Here is an 18,018-nt window from a genome sequence, read left to right on the forward strand (position 1 = left end):
CCGTTGGTAACCATTGGAGGAAACAGAGCTGAGCTGCCTCTACCTAAAAGCAGAAGTTTACTGGCTAAATACCATTTATCAATGCAAACTATAATCAACTGTTAAGGATAGATGTCACATAAGGAAATAAAGTTGAGCAGTGCTTTGGCAGAACTGTTGACTCATATAGGAATAAAGATAATATAGGAGCAATACAGGTTATTTTTGTAAATAGTAATTGCTGTTGAAACGCAATGTAAAGGAAAATCCATATAGTTTTGGCTTATTTGTAGACTATGCAAAATGAAAACTCCACTTAAACAGTGGAAAATTTTTTCATGTGTACATAAAAGGATGGCAAAACTCCAAAACACAGAAGCTAGCTGTGCAAAATAGTAGTACCATGGCGATAGCTCTAAGAGAGGAGTGGATGATGGTGAGAAACAGTTCTGAGCTTCCATCCTTTTCCCACTTGATATGCCTGAGGAGTTTTCTATCCACTCATTAGTTTCCCACACAACCATCTTCTTACAATATGGTAGCTTGGAAGACGGTGCATGTAAGAGAAACATTCATTTATTAATGCATTCACAGCAAGACGAGAGCACGCTCATGTGCTCAGGATATTGTTATTTGACATGATAAAGTACAGTTTCAGGCCCTTCACTGGGAAAAGCTGGCTGGAGCCTAGTTATGCAGGTGCAAAGGTGTCCTGAGAAACAGCACTTGCAATGGGACTGGTTAGCACAATGGCCAAGGTCAAAAACAGTGCAGTTGCACACACCACAGACCAAGTGAGATTCATCATATGGTCTAGGAACTTGAGACTCTCTGATAATAGGAAACTGATTCACTTTAATGAGGTGGATGTAAATATCAACTCCTTTGCACCACTGTATATCTTACCACGAAAAGATTCCAACTGAGTTGAGTGGAATAATTCCTTTGACAAGCTGCAGGTGTTGGGCCTGGCATGTATTCTCTGACTGCTTGGGGTTGCTTTACCCTGGTTGTCTACAGTAGATCTTACAATACAAATGATTTAATTTTTCAGTGGGAAAAAACGCACCCCAACATGGGGCTGAAATGTCTTCTATCATCCAATGAAAGGAAAGGATAAAACATACAGTACACAGAGCTGCTTTATATGATTATAGCAACTCGAGTTCTGAAAGAAAGGAGGCTCAGAAGAGATTTCTTTTCCTTCCCAGATAGAGCTTTTGTGAAACATTGTCCTAAACAAATAAAAGATTTTTGCTCAAATGATCTACCTTGCTGTTTTCCTTTCCTTTGAAGAATCCTGTGGTACAATAGGCAACCCATCAGGAATAATTAGATTATACGGCGGCATCCATGGAAACAATACAGCTTTTGAAAAGAACTCCTACAGAAGATCTTAGAAATCACATCTATTATGGATATCTTTTACTATTTCAAAGACGGCACAGCTCCAAATTATGGGAACTAACAGTGGGGCAAAATCTGACTGCTCCATGCTTTGTCCCTTTGTCAATAATTATTACTACATGAAACAGTCAAGTAGTCATTGTGCTGAAGAGAACAACTGGGTGACGGGAAGAAACTGGCCATGTTTTATTCTGAGTTTTGGGAATCGGTAGTGAAATCTACAATGTATTTTATATAGTATGTTTAGTAAACTCACACCTTTCACATTCTTCAGTTTTTCTCTAAGAGGGCATTTATGGATGTCTCAAAAAAAAAGAAGGAAGAAGTATCAGACAAAGGTATCTGCATTTTTGGGCCTCATTTATAGCAGCACAAGAAACTGCAGACCTGTTTGGCCTTATTGTGGCCATTTTTATGACCAAGTGTACTTTACCTGTTGCAATGTATTAATGATTTCAAAGTTGGAATTGTCTTAAAGGTGATTAACTTGGAAGGAAAAATATCATGGATTTGTACTATCAAAAACAGAGGAGAAAGATACTGGCTCTGTTTTTCAATAATAGATTTTGAAACTTTAGAGGAAGCAAAGACATTTGACCTGATGATCCTACATATGGTGCTGCAGATGATCTGTATTTCACACATCATTCTGTATTGTTACAAGTCTCATTGTCTGTCTGGATTCCCTACTGTCCCTAGTCTCATTGTCCTTGGTGGGGGTGGGGGGGTGGGGGGGGTGGAAAGGTGGGGGTGGGGTGTGTGTGGAAAAGGACTTACATCATAATGAGTCAGTTTCTTTAAAACAAAGAAAAAAACAACAATAAAAACACCCACACCAGTGATTGGTGAAGTTTCAAAAGTACTTAGGTAACTTAGGAAACAAAGTTTTTCTGAACCTCCATGAGATGTGTACTCCAACGTCACTGCCACACAGCCTCGTGTTTCTTTCCAGAACAGGTCCAGGAGCAGCAATATGTCGTGGTTTAACCCCAGCTGGCAACTAAACACCGCGCAGCTGCTCGCTTGCTCCCTGCACCCAGTGGGGTGGGGCAGAGAATTGAAAAAAAACCAAACAAACTAGTGGGTTGAGATAAAGACAGTTTAATAGGACAGAAAGGAAGGAAAATAATGATAATGATAATAATAACAGTAATAAAATTACAATAATAATACTAAAAGAATTAGAATATACAAAACAAGTGATGCACAACGGAATTGCTCACCACTTGCTGACCGATGCCCAGTTAGTTCCCAAGCAGCGATCCGCCCCTCCCAGCCAACTCCCCCCAGTTTATATACTGGGCATGATCTCATATGGTATGGAATATTCCTTTGGCCAGTTTGGGTCAGCTGTCCTGGCTGTGTCCCCTCCCAACGTCTGGTGCCCCTCCAGCCTTCTTGCTGGTTGGGCATGAGAAGCTGAAAAATCCTTGACCTAGTACAAACACTACTTAGCATAGGAAGAAAATTAACTCTATCCCAGCTGAAACCAGGACACAGTACAAGATTTCCTCAAATGCCCTGCCAATTGATTTTTATACCTTAACTGGCAGATTAGAATTTTAAAGGTGAGCCAATTAAAAAATTCATCCATTAGACCCATTAAGTCTCTGTATATGCTGGGCTAAGTCATATGTTAGGATTTTTGGGAAGGGGAGGCTGGAGACTTCTGTGGGATTTCACTGGGAAGTGAACTAAACCCACGGTCATTCAGGACTTCATAGAACATATTACCGTGAGAAGGTAATAGCATAGCATTCTTAACCGAGGCTGACATTGAACTGAAAACCAGACACGTAGCAGAGGAAAGTGGTCAGATGAAAAAAATAAAGGGATAAACATTTGCTAGCAAAGCCCCTACCCATATAATTATTGTATGCATGAACCTCTAAGGAAAAAAATGTATATTCTCTTTTTACATGTTGGTTCTTTGCCCTACTCATTGTGAAAACTGGAAGGGAGAGATAGCTATCCATTTATACTGAAGACCATTATTGTTATTATTATTATTATCATCATCATTATTATTTTTACAGCATCTATCCATAACACAGTGCAGATGTGCTTCTCTCCTCCCCCCATTTTTGTATAACCCAGTGTAAGGTGATTGATAGCACATAGAGCCAATACTCTGTCCAATGTACTTTTCTAGCAACAGTGGGTTTGGTCGGGAATGGGATTTTCTCCTAGTTCACATGGTCATTTGGTGTGCGTCTTTCCACTCCATTTCATTAAAAAAATCTTTCCTGGAACCAGCAGTGGAGAATAGGGAGGTTGCAGCCTTGCAAAGCACAATGTCCATAGTAGCAGTATAAGCAGACTGTCAGGGCTCGCTTCTATTTCCAATAAACTCAAGGCCTGAGTCACAGAAGTGGTAGCCATCCACAGTTCCCACTGAATTCATCTGGAGTGTTAGGGGCTGGGCAGCTCTGACAAATTAAATCCATAACTACTATCACTATTCCAGGGAAAGTGATTGCTTTTGTTGAAAGATTACTGAGTAAAGTGCAGGTTGTGCAGAAAGACCAGTGCTATTGCCTTAGATATGATCCTCCTAAAGAGACTCTTCCTATTCAATTAAAAAGAAATCTGTTTCCAAATTCCACTTATCATGAAAATGGAGAATTATGGAGACTGTGGGAGCTTAAAAACAACTGCAACAAAACCAAAGCAGAACAAATACATCAAAACCTTAGAAGCTAGGTAAAATGCAAGACTATGTTAAGGGAACACTGGGAACAAATTTATTTAGTGAAAAATTGTAGTACACACAGTCTCCACTGAGGTGTGCTAGGTCTCCAAATATCATCATCCACACCCTTCTCTTAGGCAACTAAATGTGCTGTTATATCCTCAACAATGTCCACTACTGTGTCTCGGATTGCTAACCCTTTCACGGAACCATTTTATACACAGCGTGTTTTCAGGCAAGAACAGCAAAATACCGTAGAGGAAATCTGCTAAAACGAAAGATGATTTCTCTATTTTAAAACAAGACAGCGCAATTAGTTCCTGTCTGAAACTAGCCGTCTTTGTGAAGGGAGTGACATGGATATTAGCTTTGAATTCATCAAAGTGATTTGTATGTTATTCTGGGAGAATTCTGGGCAGTCTTAACAGTGTGCAAGAGGAGTTTTTCATGCTGTTTTGACATTTGTCTGCTTCCAGGAGCCATTGTGTGATGTTGTACCATCATTATTGCTACCACCATAAATGTAAGCTCCTTTTGCTTTTACATCAGACTGATTTCTCCATTATTCAGACCTATTTAAACCCCAAGGATGCTCAAGCACACCTATTGATATCTGAAAAAACAGATAACACAGTAGGGCATTTTTAAATAAGCCACATAATCAGGAAAGTAACAGAGATCCAAAGGTTTAACAAAGGTGAATCTGGGGAAGGGGGGAGGGAATTTCACTTTGTCAGCTTTTTGTTACTTGCAGATCCTTAAAAACATATTACCTGTGATTTTAAGAAGAGTTCATTCTATTTCAAGGGAATAATGACACAATAATTTTCAGCCTACAAGTAATCGCTTTAAATTGCCACAAGGTGAATGCTGTGATAGCTTTCCTTCTAAGCACAAAGCTCATGGACTCCTAGGGTTGCCAATATGGAATATACATTTATTGGTCCATCATCAACAAGATGCATGTTCCCCCAAGAGACTGGCAGGTCTTTAAAAGTGGCTTCAATATGAAATATAAAAAAGGGGGCAGAAAGGATTTAAGAATGTGGCTGGAAGTAATTGAATCCTGTAGTAATGTAACTATTAACATGAAGGTTGTCTTGAAAAATAACATTGTACTATCTCAAAGCATTACTTAGATGTGCAGGAAGGATTCACCTCAACTAATATTATACACTCGCAGTGTCGATATCTGAAGTCTCCTATGTACTGAATGGAGAGAAATAAGCACACTTCAACGAATCCACCATAGATATTTGCCTTAGGATGAGAGGAAATTTCGTCCTCTCTATTGACTAGCAAAGGAAGCCTAGGAGACTAGCTCACATGTAGACATCTTGCATTTTATGAGACGAGTGCCCTTCAGAGTGTCTGTATTTCCCTAAACTCAAAAAAAACCCCAAATGCAAAGGATGACAGATAGATCTTTTGATCTTTCCCTTCCATTAAGTGAAAGAGAAGCTATGAAACAGGCTTAGTTGGCCAGAGTTGTCCCTCAAGAAGACTAGGAAGGGTTCTGCTAATTTGTGCTTTTCCCTTCCTGTACTGTATTGCAGTGTAAGAGCTCTGCTTAGGTAAAAGGCAGAATGGTCAAAGTACCCTTTCAATTAATCAGTCACGAGGTTGGTGGGCTGCCCATGATGGTGGGGTGCTGCAATCTGGAGCTTGTGTTGAGAAGCTCCTCAGATCATATCAACACTGTTAGCCCAAAAAACTATAAGCAGCACAGCTGTCTGGGGACAACTAAAAAAACTCCCATGTTGCCACCTTCCTCACTAAATGGCAAATCAACAGCCCCCTAGGATATGATCTTAGACACAGCCAGGACATTCCTCTAGCAGGAAATAAGCCTCCAATTAATTATGCCAGTTTAGGGAACTGCATTCAGAGTACTGCTCAGGTATGACAGAGCTAGATCATGTCATTAGCACATGGCAAAGATGTCATCTGGAAGACAGGAGATCCAAAAAGATCACTTTCATATGACAATTTGATTTGCAGGTTGAGATGCCAAAATAAGCAGATTCAGACACTTTTGCATTTGCATTGCGTTTTGATGGCTCTACAACAGAGCTTGTCAATAATTTTTTTTTTAACTGAGGTCTGCTAGTGATTTTACTGAGATATGTTCAGCAAGAACCTCCAGCTTTCTAGCCCCAAAGCTGGAAACTGAAGTAGCACACTCTCGCTGCTCTTCAAGAGACTTTGAAAATTATAGATCTCCTGGTGCGGTGTAAGAGACATAAGAGGACATGGATCTTGAATCTGTCTTTTAAGCAGCCTGGTCTTCAAATAAAACCTGGTAAAGACTCCAAAACATGCATTTGAGAGAGGGACAGTGCATCAAACAGGGGCATGTTAATCCAGAGAATGAGCAGAAGAGTGAGGTTTGCCAAAGGGTTACACAGTTACTAGATGAAATTATAATGTTACAGTAAATATGAGAAAAGCCTAAAGAGGAGAAATTATGGGTTCTTGCAGTAGTTTTACAGGGAAAATGGTCACTACTGAGTTCATAATTTGCATAGCACAACAGGGGGCTTGCAGGAAATCATGCACAATCTTTGCCAGCTACAGCTCTAAAGAGCCAGGAGGTTGGGTCACTGCCTTTCAGTGTAGGAGCACAATGGTTTGTTCAAAGTGCTTTTGCTACCAATAAAACAAATCATGAAGTTGCCGGACTTACCCAGCTCCACCCAGACAAGTGAAGAAATGCATGTGTTGGGAACTCCACTGGTCACATGAGCACACGTTTCCCTGTGCCTTTAGAGCTCTTTCAGCAAATCCAGTATTGGCAGGCTCTTGGCATACCAGGAAGGTCAGGCTTTAGGCAAAGTAAGCAATTTCTAGGGCAACAGGCTTCAGGGAGTGGCAGAATGGCCAGCCTTTATTGCCAGAGACATGCTGTTAACCATAAGTAGCAGCAGCCACAGTGTGGGATGGTAGTAGTCCCTCCTATGAACAGTAGTGATTTCACTAACCCTCTCATCTCGCTAAGTGCTGAATGGGCAGCAAATCTGGCTCTCCAGGGCTCTCCTCAGCATGCTGTTGCATCACCACACTTTTCATTCACTCTTTTTCCTTTGGTAAAAGCAACCCTAATCCAGCCTGCCCTGAGCTCCTCATAGCTGGGGCAACAAAACTTTTATCAGCTTTTACTGTACTCTGAGGAAGTCATGTTTATCCTCTGCAAAAGCAGTCAAAGAATCTTAATGACTTTCCTTGGGAGTAGTGGAGTGAAGGGAGACAGGATAGAAATAGAAATATTTTTAAAAGGGGGGAAAAAGTGCTGATATTATAAGAGGGGCATTTTGATGTCTAGCCAATCATGTGATGTCTCAAGGTCAGACACCTTGAGTAACTGAATATTTGACCCAATTTTCAGTCCTCTTTGGATAGGTTGGCACTGCTAAAAGGATTCTCAATTATCAAACAAACCTAAGCACCAAAATGCCACTTCTATACATGTAAAAGAGGCTCCACTAAGTCTACCTGTATCTGCCTGGAGTCTTTCAGAACAGCCAGTGGAGTTAAAAATTAAATTAAATCTAAAATATGGCTTTCTTATTGTTTGTTTCTTTATGCCATATAATAAAGGCCTAAAAGGCTTACTTAAAACAGTGTTCAAGAGTGCCTGGAACCAAAACTTTGTCTGAGTCTCTTTATAGAGACAGCAGGAAACCACAAACTTTAAATTCACATTGAACTTTCCCAAAGATCTGGAGCATTCAAATTGATGATTTTGATTCAGATCCATGCGTAATCATAAGGTCAATGTTTGATTTTGGTGTGTGTGGGTTTTTTATTATATGTTTGTGAGTGATTGATAACACAATGATAATGACGTTTGCCATATACTGAATGCATTTTGTTGCATCTCAGTCACTGTTGACTATTATCAGACCTTTTTTTTTTGAGATAACAAAATTGTGCACTTTATCCATTTCAGGGCATGAGTGCAGCATAGAGTGCATCAGAAAAAAAACATTTGCGTGTTTTCAGAGGAATTATAGACAAAAGGTTAATTTTGCATGAACCATTAATTCTTTTTCACCTTCCGCTTTTCCTCCCTGTTCTTTAAACTCCCTCCACCTCCAACAACAAATGAGGCAGACAGTTTGTTTCCCTGGCCATTGCCAAAGAAAATCAACTGGAGAAGTGATTTCTAGAGATATAGGTATATGTTCTTCATGTGAACATGTAAATCTGATTTTCTGTTGCCAGGCCAGATCCCAATCAGAGATCTTTTACATCACCCAAATTCTTATTCTTTTGCATTATCCAAATGTAGACCAGTGCCAGTTCCGACAGTTAAGCGCAGCATACAAAAAGTCAAGGGGATTTGAGATCATTCCTTCGCATCACTAATAATCTCAGGAGGCTAAGTAGTCACAGACCAGATTTTCCTGGGTCTAGTGTCTATATTTTAAGTCAATATACTGCAGTATTAAAATTTAGATGTGAGAACAATTGGAAATGCCATTGTTATGAGAAAACCAAGTAAAAACAGATATACAAATGGAAAAAAGAGAAGTTCTTAATTTCCAGCAGTGATGAACTCATGCCCAAAGCAAGGAAGGAGTCATGGCTATCCCTAATGCCAATTGTCACTGTTGATTTTCCTAGCTTTTACATGAGCAAAGGTCTGAGTGGTGAGAAGTTATAAATCAGAAGAATGGCTAGACTACTAGATGGCATAGGTGAATATAACCACTCATCTGAGGCTACAGAGAAAATCAGAGCATTAAAATATGACCCTGATAGCCTGTTCTGTGTTGCACCCTGTGCTGAATGAAGCAGAGATTTTGGGATTGGAAACTAAAATGAATGTATTGAATATATGCATCCTTTCCCCTAATTATAGAACCGTACCTTCATCTTAAATCTGAGTGTTAATGGTATTTTTAAAGGATTTGACTATTGTTATAGATGTCTGATTCTGCATGATGCTGAATTCCATTACAGCACCTTGGGTTTGGTAGGAGTGGGGGAAAAGGCTTCATCTTTATGGGATTGAAGCCTGAAGACATAGGGAGCCTATTTTTAAATTTTCTAGTCTGTAGAAATGTGACAGTAACATCCAGTCTGAAAAACATGAGAGAAGCTGAAGCCTGGCTGACCTACATTGGATTAAGCAGTTCCAAAAGGCTGCTCATTGGACAGAGAAAGACACAAAAGCTGAACCATTCCCAGTGAAAAAAAGAATGATGAGCACATGAAAAAGATACCTGAACACGTTATTCATTTAAAAAGGAAGCAAAACCAAAACAAAGACAGTTAATGTCAGAAGATCAACAAAGAAGTTTCAACAGAGCCTCAGTAAAACAAGATACAGTTGGCTAAAGAGGAACATTAAGTGAGACCACAGAGGCTTTTGGTTTCCTGAAGAGAATCCTCATCTCTTGGGTCGTTCACCTTTTCATAAATTCGAGCTAGGTAATAATGCTGTCCTCAAAGCTGAGGGGGCTGGAGGGTAATTAAAAGTGAGTTCCATTAGGAGTATCTCAGACAATTAGGTATCTATATTTAAAACGAAGTTTCTTTTCAAGAAAAGCCTCTTGCTTCATAATAAATGAAAACAGCAGTGTTAATCAGAGTGCTAAATTTCCTCCTAGGAATATTTCAAGAGAGTAACGGTAATACACATCCTGTAAAACATGAATTGCACATATGGATGTGTTTGAGGAAGACAATTTTATATCATTTACACAAGCAAAATAAAGACAAGTACATGTGCTTGAGTTTCTTCTAAAACTATAATACATCATGACCTGCATATGTAAAAAAGGGACTACAGGATTCCACCAAAATGCCTATTTCTTGTGCCCCTAGAAAGTCAAACCCATACGCCCCATCCAGAATCTGATTCAGATCTCTGATAAATAAGGATCCATATATATGTAAACCATCTGACTGTTTATTATATATCGGTGTTAAATTTAATAGCTTTGGAACACATTTGAGAGTTTGGTTTGCATTATCACCCTTTCTCTCTCCTTTCTGTCCCTCTTCCAGAATAAAATAAAAAACATTACTTGAGCTTTTTGGTTGCTTATACAGAATATGTAAAACCCTGCACAGCTGAAGAAAGTGTCTGCTCAGGCTTGCCATTTAGGTCTTCTGGTTTGTATTTGTGTCCAGTTGTTATTTGTGAGAAATTCTTACAGACACAGGATGAGTCAATGAGCAGGGAAACATTTTGTTTCATTCTGCGGTCAGTTTTCCAGAGAGTTCAAAAGTACTGCAAAAATGTGAAGCCATAGCATTTTAAGAGCAGGGTGCGGAAGAGGACTCATTAGGGCCTAAAGTCAGCCAAGGGAGCCCAGAGAAGAAAAAACAAACAGAAAACCCCAGACCAAACCGAAAAGATACAAGAATGATAGAATCATAGTGTTGGCTGGAAGGGACCTCTGGAGGTCATTTAGTCCCAACCCCTGCTCCAAGCAGGACTATTACCAGTACTAGATCAGGTCATTCATGGCTTTGTCTAGCCGAGTCTTGTAAACCTCCGAGGATGGAGATTTCACAGGGTCCCGGGGTAAGCTGTTCTATGGCGGCACCACCCTCCCAGTGAAGAGGATTTTCCTAATGTCCGTTTCGAACCTCCCAAGCCAGAATTTGTATCTTTTGCTTCTTGCTATATTTTCTGCCACTATCAAAAAAGTTTGGCTCTGTCATCTTTGTAACTGCCTTTAAAGAAGTCACAGACTGCTATTAACCACCCATAAGCCTTCTTTTTACCACACTAAAGAAGCGTGACTCTGCCAACCTCCACTCGTATGTCAGATGCTCTAGCCCCTGACCATCTTGAGAGCTCTTTGCTAGACACTGCCCAGTTTCTCAGTGTCCCTTTTGAACTCAGGAATCTAACTCTGGACAGTATTCCAGGTGCAGCCACCCAAGTGCTGAGCAGAGGCAGGTGCTGCCCTCCCCTGATCTGCTGGCCCTGCCCCTCCTGATGTTGCCCAGGACGCTGTTTGCCTTGTCCACAGTCGGAGCACTCTGTTGGCTGGTATTCAGCTGGCATCACCCATGACCCCAGCTCCTTTCTGTCAATTGTCACTCACCCAAGTGTTTCATAGCCTTTGCTGATGGGTGGGTTTACTTGTCCCCTGGTGCAGAACTTTGTCCTTCTCCTTGGTGAACTTCAGGAGGTCCTCCTTGACAAACTCCTAGGTGTCACAGGGCGTCTTGGGATGGAAACTCTGTTATTTATCTATTTATGTATTATTTATGTATTATTTATGTATTTCTGTAATACCATAGCTACCTCACAAATCCCTGATCATTATCTCCACTAGCAGGTGAAGAAGACGCACAGCCAAGTAACAAGATTCCAGCAATACTGACCTTTAGAAATGTTTGGAAACCAAAAATGGATTGCCAAGGACCTGAGCAGAACAACCAAGATCTAATTTCGGACAACCCTGAAGCCTAACTATATGAAGTCTAGATAGTGAATGGGCTGCTAAAACTCCATTAGACCAGAAAAGTATTTAAAAAATGGAGGAGCATGAAAATATACATAAAGTTAGAGCAGAAAATGAACTTAAGAAAAAGAAAAGCACATATATGTTTGGAGAATGTCTTAACTGATTATGAGATCAAGCTTCAAGAGTGGTATCCCCATTTTTTTCTTTTAGTAGTAATTAATGCTACAGGATACACATAAAGAAATACATGTCTTCCTTTTTTCTTGCAATAATGACATGCTTTCACCTGTAAAATGCTATGCAAAGTATTTTCCCTCCATTTCTCACTGCTATCAAATGATTCTTACAATTTTTTGGGATTATTCTACATTGCATGCTTGTTTCAGTTATTGATAAGCACTGTTTTTTAATACAATTAGGAAATGTTTATAGCGCTCATGTGTAGACTATTTCAGTTGGAGGGGACCTACAACGATCATCTAGTCCAACTGCCTGACCACTTCAAGGCTGACCAAAAGTTAAAGCATTTTATTAAGGGCATTGTCCAAATGCCTCTTAAACACTGACAGGCTTGGGGCATCAACCACCTCTCTAGGAAGCCTGTTCCAGTGTTTGACCACCCTCTCGGTAAAGAAATGCTTCCTGATGTCCAGTCTAAGCCTCACCTGGCGCAGCTTTGAACTATTCCCATGCGTCCTTGTCCTGGTTTCGGCTGGGACAGAGTTAACTCTCTTCTTACTGGTACAGTGCTGTGTTTTGGATTTAGTGTGAGAATAATGTTGATAACACACTGATGTTTTAGTTGTTGCTAAGTAGCGCTTATCTTAAGCCAAGGACTTTTCAGTTTCCCATGCTCTGTCAGCAAGCAGGTGTGCAAGAAGCTGGGAGGGAGCATAGCTGGGGCAGCTGACCTGAACTAGCCAAAGGGGTATTCCATACCATGGAACGTCATGCCCAGTATATAAACAGGGGGGAGTTGGCTGGGAGGAGTGGATCGCGGCTCTGGCGTCGGTCAGCGGGTGGTGAGCAATTGCATTGTGCCTCACTGTTTTTTTTTTCCTTTTCATTACTATTATTATTATATTTCATTATTATTATTGTTGTTAATATTATATTTTACTTTAGTTATTAAACTGTTCTTATCTCAACCCACGAGTTCTCCCTTCTTTCCCAATTCTCCTCCCAATCCCACTAGGAGCAGGGCGGGGGGGACGGGGAGTGAGGGAGCGGCTGTGTGGTGCTTGGCTGCTGACTGGGGTTAAATTACGACAGTCCTATCATTGGATTCCAGAGAGAAGAGATCAGCACCTCCCTCTCCACTTCCCCTCCTCAGGAAGCTGTAGAGAGCAATGAGATCGCCCCTCAGCCTCCTTTTCTCCAAACTAGACAAACCCAAAGTCCTTAGCCACTCCTCATAGGACATGCCTTCCAACCTTTTCACCAGCTGCCCTCCTCAGGACACATTCATAGAATCATAGAATCATAGAATCCCAGGTTGGAAGAACCTCGAGGATCATCTGGTCCAACCTTTCTTGGCAAAAGCATGGTCTAGACAAGATGGCCCAGCACCCTATCCAGCCGAATGGACGCTTCAAAGAGTCCAATGTTGGGGAATCCACCATTTCTCTGGGGAGATTATTCCAATGGCTGATTGTTCTCATTGTGAAAAATTTTCCTCTTGCGTCCAATTGGAATCTCCCCAGGAGTAACTCCAGCACCACCCCTCGTCTTTACCATGTGAATCCTTGTAAAAAGGGAGTCTCCATCTTCTTTGTAGCCACCCTTTAAATACTGGAACATGATAATAAGGTCTCTACTAAGCCTTCTTTTCTCAAGGCTGAACAAACCCAGTTCTCTCAGCCTTTCCTCATATGGCAGGAAAGGACCTTAACATCCTTCTTAAATTGTGGGGCCCAGAACTGCACACAGTACTCCAGGTGAGGCCACGCCAACGCTGAATCCAGTGGGACAATCACCTCTTTTGACCGGCTGGTTATACTGTGTTTGATGCACCCCAGGATGCGGTTTGCCCTCTTGGCTGCCAGGGCACGGTGCTGACTCATATTGAGCCTGCTGTCGACCAGCACCCCCAGATCCCTTTCTGCAGGGCTGCTCTCCAGCCACTCCTCTCCCAATATATACTTGTGCCTGGCATTACTCTGTCCTAGGTGCAGAATCCAGCATTTCAACTTGTTAAATTTCATCCCATTAATCATTGCCAGTGCTCCAATCTATCCAGATCCCTCTGCAAGGCCTCTTGTCCCTCAAGAGAGTCAACAGCACCTCCCAGTTTGGTATCACCAGTAAACTTGCTAATGGTACATTCAACTCCTGCATCCAGATCGTTGATAAATGTATTGAACAGAACTGGCCCTAGAATTGAACCCTGAGGAACACCCTTGGTGACCAGTCTCCAGCCAGATGTAGCCCCATTCACTACAACTCTTTGAGGCCTGCTGTTTAGCCAGTTCTTCACCCAGCGCACAGTGAACCTGCTTATCTCACAGTTGGACAACATGTCCAGCAGGATGCTGTGAGGGACAGTGTCAAAAGCCTTACTAAAATCCAGAAAAACTACAGCCACCGCCTTCCCTTCATCCACTAGGCAGGTGACCTTATCATAGAAGGATATCAAATTAGTTAAACAGGACTTTCCCTTTGTGAACCCATGTTGACTGCGACTGATGATTGCATTATTCTTTAAATGCCTTATGTTTAAAGAATATGTCTTTTGCTCTCATTATTATTATCTGTAACAGACACAACCCCTATGTCATGTAGCAGATTTCTTATTGTGCTAGATACTGTACAAAGAGAGAATAAAAGTCTGGTGGTGTGTGGGAACTGGCTTCTTGTGTCACATGCTATTGTTTCAGCTCCCCAGTAGGAAGACTGACATTTTTCTAGGCCATAAGACAGAAACCAAATAGATTTCCAGGAGAGCTACAAAACTTGTAAGAATAAACATTTGTTAGAAATTTGTTTTCCATGACCAAAATATGATCGCTGTGAATATTCTTGGAAAATGAACAAAAAGGGCCATGAATTTCAAATACATTTAAAGAAATGCTCATGAATGATTTTTTTTTTTAATAATGTCCATCTGACTTTATTGACATCTACAGTTTATTATATTGCTTGTGCAGAGCTACATTTAGAATGGATATAATTCCACCCACTTTGGTGGAGTTACACCAGGCATGAAAGCAGCCCACCCACTGACTTTACATTTTGAAAGCAAAGCTGTGCAATTGTAACAGGCGCCACATTATGTCTTTGCTAAATTCAAAGACATTCTTCCACCCAAGGGCTCCCCCTTCTTTTTATGCACCTTGCTCCTTTCTTCACTTTTTATTACCACACTGCTCCCTCAACATGATTGCATCTGCATTTTATTAAGATTACTGCTACTGTTTCAGAAACACCATATCTCACTGCATCATGCTGTGTTTTAATACTTCCTGTTTTATTCTACTTGTATTTCCTTTAATAGATAAGTATATATTTTCACATGCAACAAAGTCAGACTGCTTTAAGGAATAGATTGATAAATTGGCATCTAGAACACTACCAAGCATCCTAACTCTGTGCCAGGCTCAGAGGAAATACCAGGGCTGCCAGTTACATTGGCTGAAGAGTCAGACTGTAGCCAGCCAGGAAGAGATTGTCTGTCTGTTCAAAATGATTATTGTCATTATTTAGAGTTGAAGTGGTGCCTGCTGCTTCCTCTTCAAACATAGGCAAGGTACAAGAAACCTTGCCCCCAAAATCACACAATGCAGCTTGAAGCATACAAGCCATCAGTGAGCGACAGTGATTTCTAAGGGGAGTGGAGCGAGGGTGGAGGAGGGGAACAAATCCCTTAAGTAAGGAAAAAACCTGCCAAAGTTCCTCTTGCAAAATACACATGCACATACGTGTATGTGTATACGTATGTATAAATATATGCATACTTACTTTTTAAAGACTCAGCCTCTCTCTCTCATACTGAAGAGCATCCTGATCATAAAGTGGACTCCACGGTTGCACTTGCTAGCCACATGGAAACCCCTGGGTAGCTGAGGGAACGTGCGGGGGGATGCCATGCAGAGACAATTGCAGTCTCGGGGCTATATACCTACAAGAGTCCTATTAAGAGGGCAGCATTACTGAACATGAGTACAGATGTTGCCCATGGGTTGAGACTATACTACAACAGGGAGGGACTGCTACTGCTGTCAGTCAAATGGTATTGCCAATTTAACATGAAAATATTGTTAAGTAAATATATGAACCCCCCCTTCCCTACCATGCTTTCCTGTCCCAAAGCCTGAAGCTTTGGAGGCAGAAAGAGAAGCCTCAGGGACATCCTGGAGGACAGCTGCTAAGATGTTGGGGTAAACTTGGGCATGAGGGTCCTGTGAGATCCAATGGGTTTGCTCAGACTGTGTCCAAAGACGTGCTTGCAGGCTTGCAATGCCAAAGGCTAGAAAATCTGTCCTTGAGGGCATTTTCTGAGCCATCTCTACTAGACAATAAAAGTATAGTGTGCCATTCCCTCCTTCCTCCACCTTTATACTCTTTTGCCCTGAAATTCTCCACTATATCAAACCAGGGTTGCAAATTTCTCTCTGGAACGTCTTCCTTTATTTAGCCAGTAGATTCATTGCTGTGTAACAGGGAGTAAAAAAACCCAACCAAACAAAAAAACCCAAAACAATAAAACAACCCCCAAACAACAACAACAATAACAACAAACAAAGAACAACCAACCAACCAAACACCAACACCCCCCCAACCCTCATTTGTGCCCCTGTCTGCCCAAGCTGTAACATGCTTTAGTCTAAGGAGAAGGAGTTTTGGTCTATGAAAAGAAGACACACTTCTAGCAACAAGGTGTGGTACAAAATTAACACATTCCCTGGAAAACCATTTACTTGATTAGTTGCTTCTTCTACTTCTTCATGCATTTCAGACATTAAAAAAAACATATTCAGCCTACCAATCTCCTGGCCAGAGAGGATCTGAAGGGTGAAGGAAAAGCAAAGAAATAAGGACGTGCAAACAAAATAGGAAAGGACTTGGATGAGTGCCCTATAATGAAAACTGATATCACTGTAAGCCAATGTAATAATTCATCTCAGCTTGATAGATCAGCTAACTGCTAACATATTGTGAATACAATAGACAGTCTGGGCTCTGTAAGATGAATGTTTTTCTGCATGCAAGCTGCAACTAAAAGGGCTATTTTCCCCTTTCATTAATCTAGAATAAATAATGGTTATAATATTACATATCTCTTGCGTTATCTCTGACAGTTTCTTCATGCTGAAATAGGAGATTGCTGCAGTATGCAGCACAGCTTCTCAGTGTCTTCTGTGTACGAGGCAGAAAGGGAGTCATTCATGCTTGAAAATATCTGGCAAAATTTCAAAGTTGCTTCCCTTTTTAATCAGTCTTGAATGCAGCTACAATGTGTTCCTGGAATTTTAAGTACAGTCAGATATGTGTTTCTGTTTGCTGTTAGTGAGTTATTTCTTTTTTTGCAGCACAGTTTCCAGTTGTTGACTATGATCAAGCCTAGTGTGAGATTCTAAAGGGAAGTAGAGTAAAATCTAGTTTTTGTTTTTGGAGTGTCTATATAAATCCTTAGGCTGAGCAGTCTGTTGTGATATGTGACCTATGAAGCGCCATGTAATACATCATAGAATGGGAGCAACTTACCTCCTGATAGTCCTGACATGACAGGCAAGGTAAGATCAAACATAATAGTCTCTAACACTTGCTAAAATCTATTTGCATTTGACACTCACATGAGAGTTAAAGGCTAAAAGAGACCTCCTCGATCATTGAATTCTGTCCCCTGCTATCACTGGCAACCATATCATACGATCCCCTTGACACCCATCTTCCCCAATGGCAAATTTCTTTTCCTCATCTTCCTCCTACTTCTGTGAATAAATTAGTGTTGCTGCTAAACATCACACAACTCTGTGCACACACAGGCTTTTCACACGTTATCAGAGACTGGGACCTTTGCTCTGGAACATGTTTGGGGTTAGCACCTTCTTCAGGTGCTTACTGTCTGGATTGCAAATACAAAGGGAAATTGCTGTTATGCTGAGGACTGAGAGCTGCAAGGCCTCCACTTTTGTGAGCTGCACCACACAGGTGAGATGCAGTTTGCTTCTGTGCATGGCTTACGCAGAGACCATCTTACTGCACTCCCTGGAGGAAAGCACAACGCACGTACAAGGGATTTTCGGGGAGGCAACAAGAGGAGTAACTGTGTGTGGATTCATGCAGAAAAGTCCAGAGGAGGCTTTGTGATATCCCGCTTTGTGTCCCTGCAAAGACCTGCACACTTGCTTAAAATCTGACACTGGTGCAAGGCAAGTACTAGTAGGGTAAGGAAAGAAATTGGCTCCATGTTGTTGCTTTCTTTTAGAAGACTGACACTGAGGCAACTCCTAGGAGCTGATGGACTTCTGCTCCTCCTTCCCCACCTCTCCAAAATAAGCAGACTTG

This window comes from Gymnogyps californianus, chromosome 1, assembly GCF_018139145.2.
Source record: "Gymnogyps californianus isolate 813 chromosome 1, ASM1813914v2, whole genome shotgun sequence".
NCBI lineage: Eukaryota > Metazoa > Chordata > Aves > Accipitriformes > Cathartidae > Gymnogyps > Gymnogyps californianus.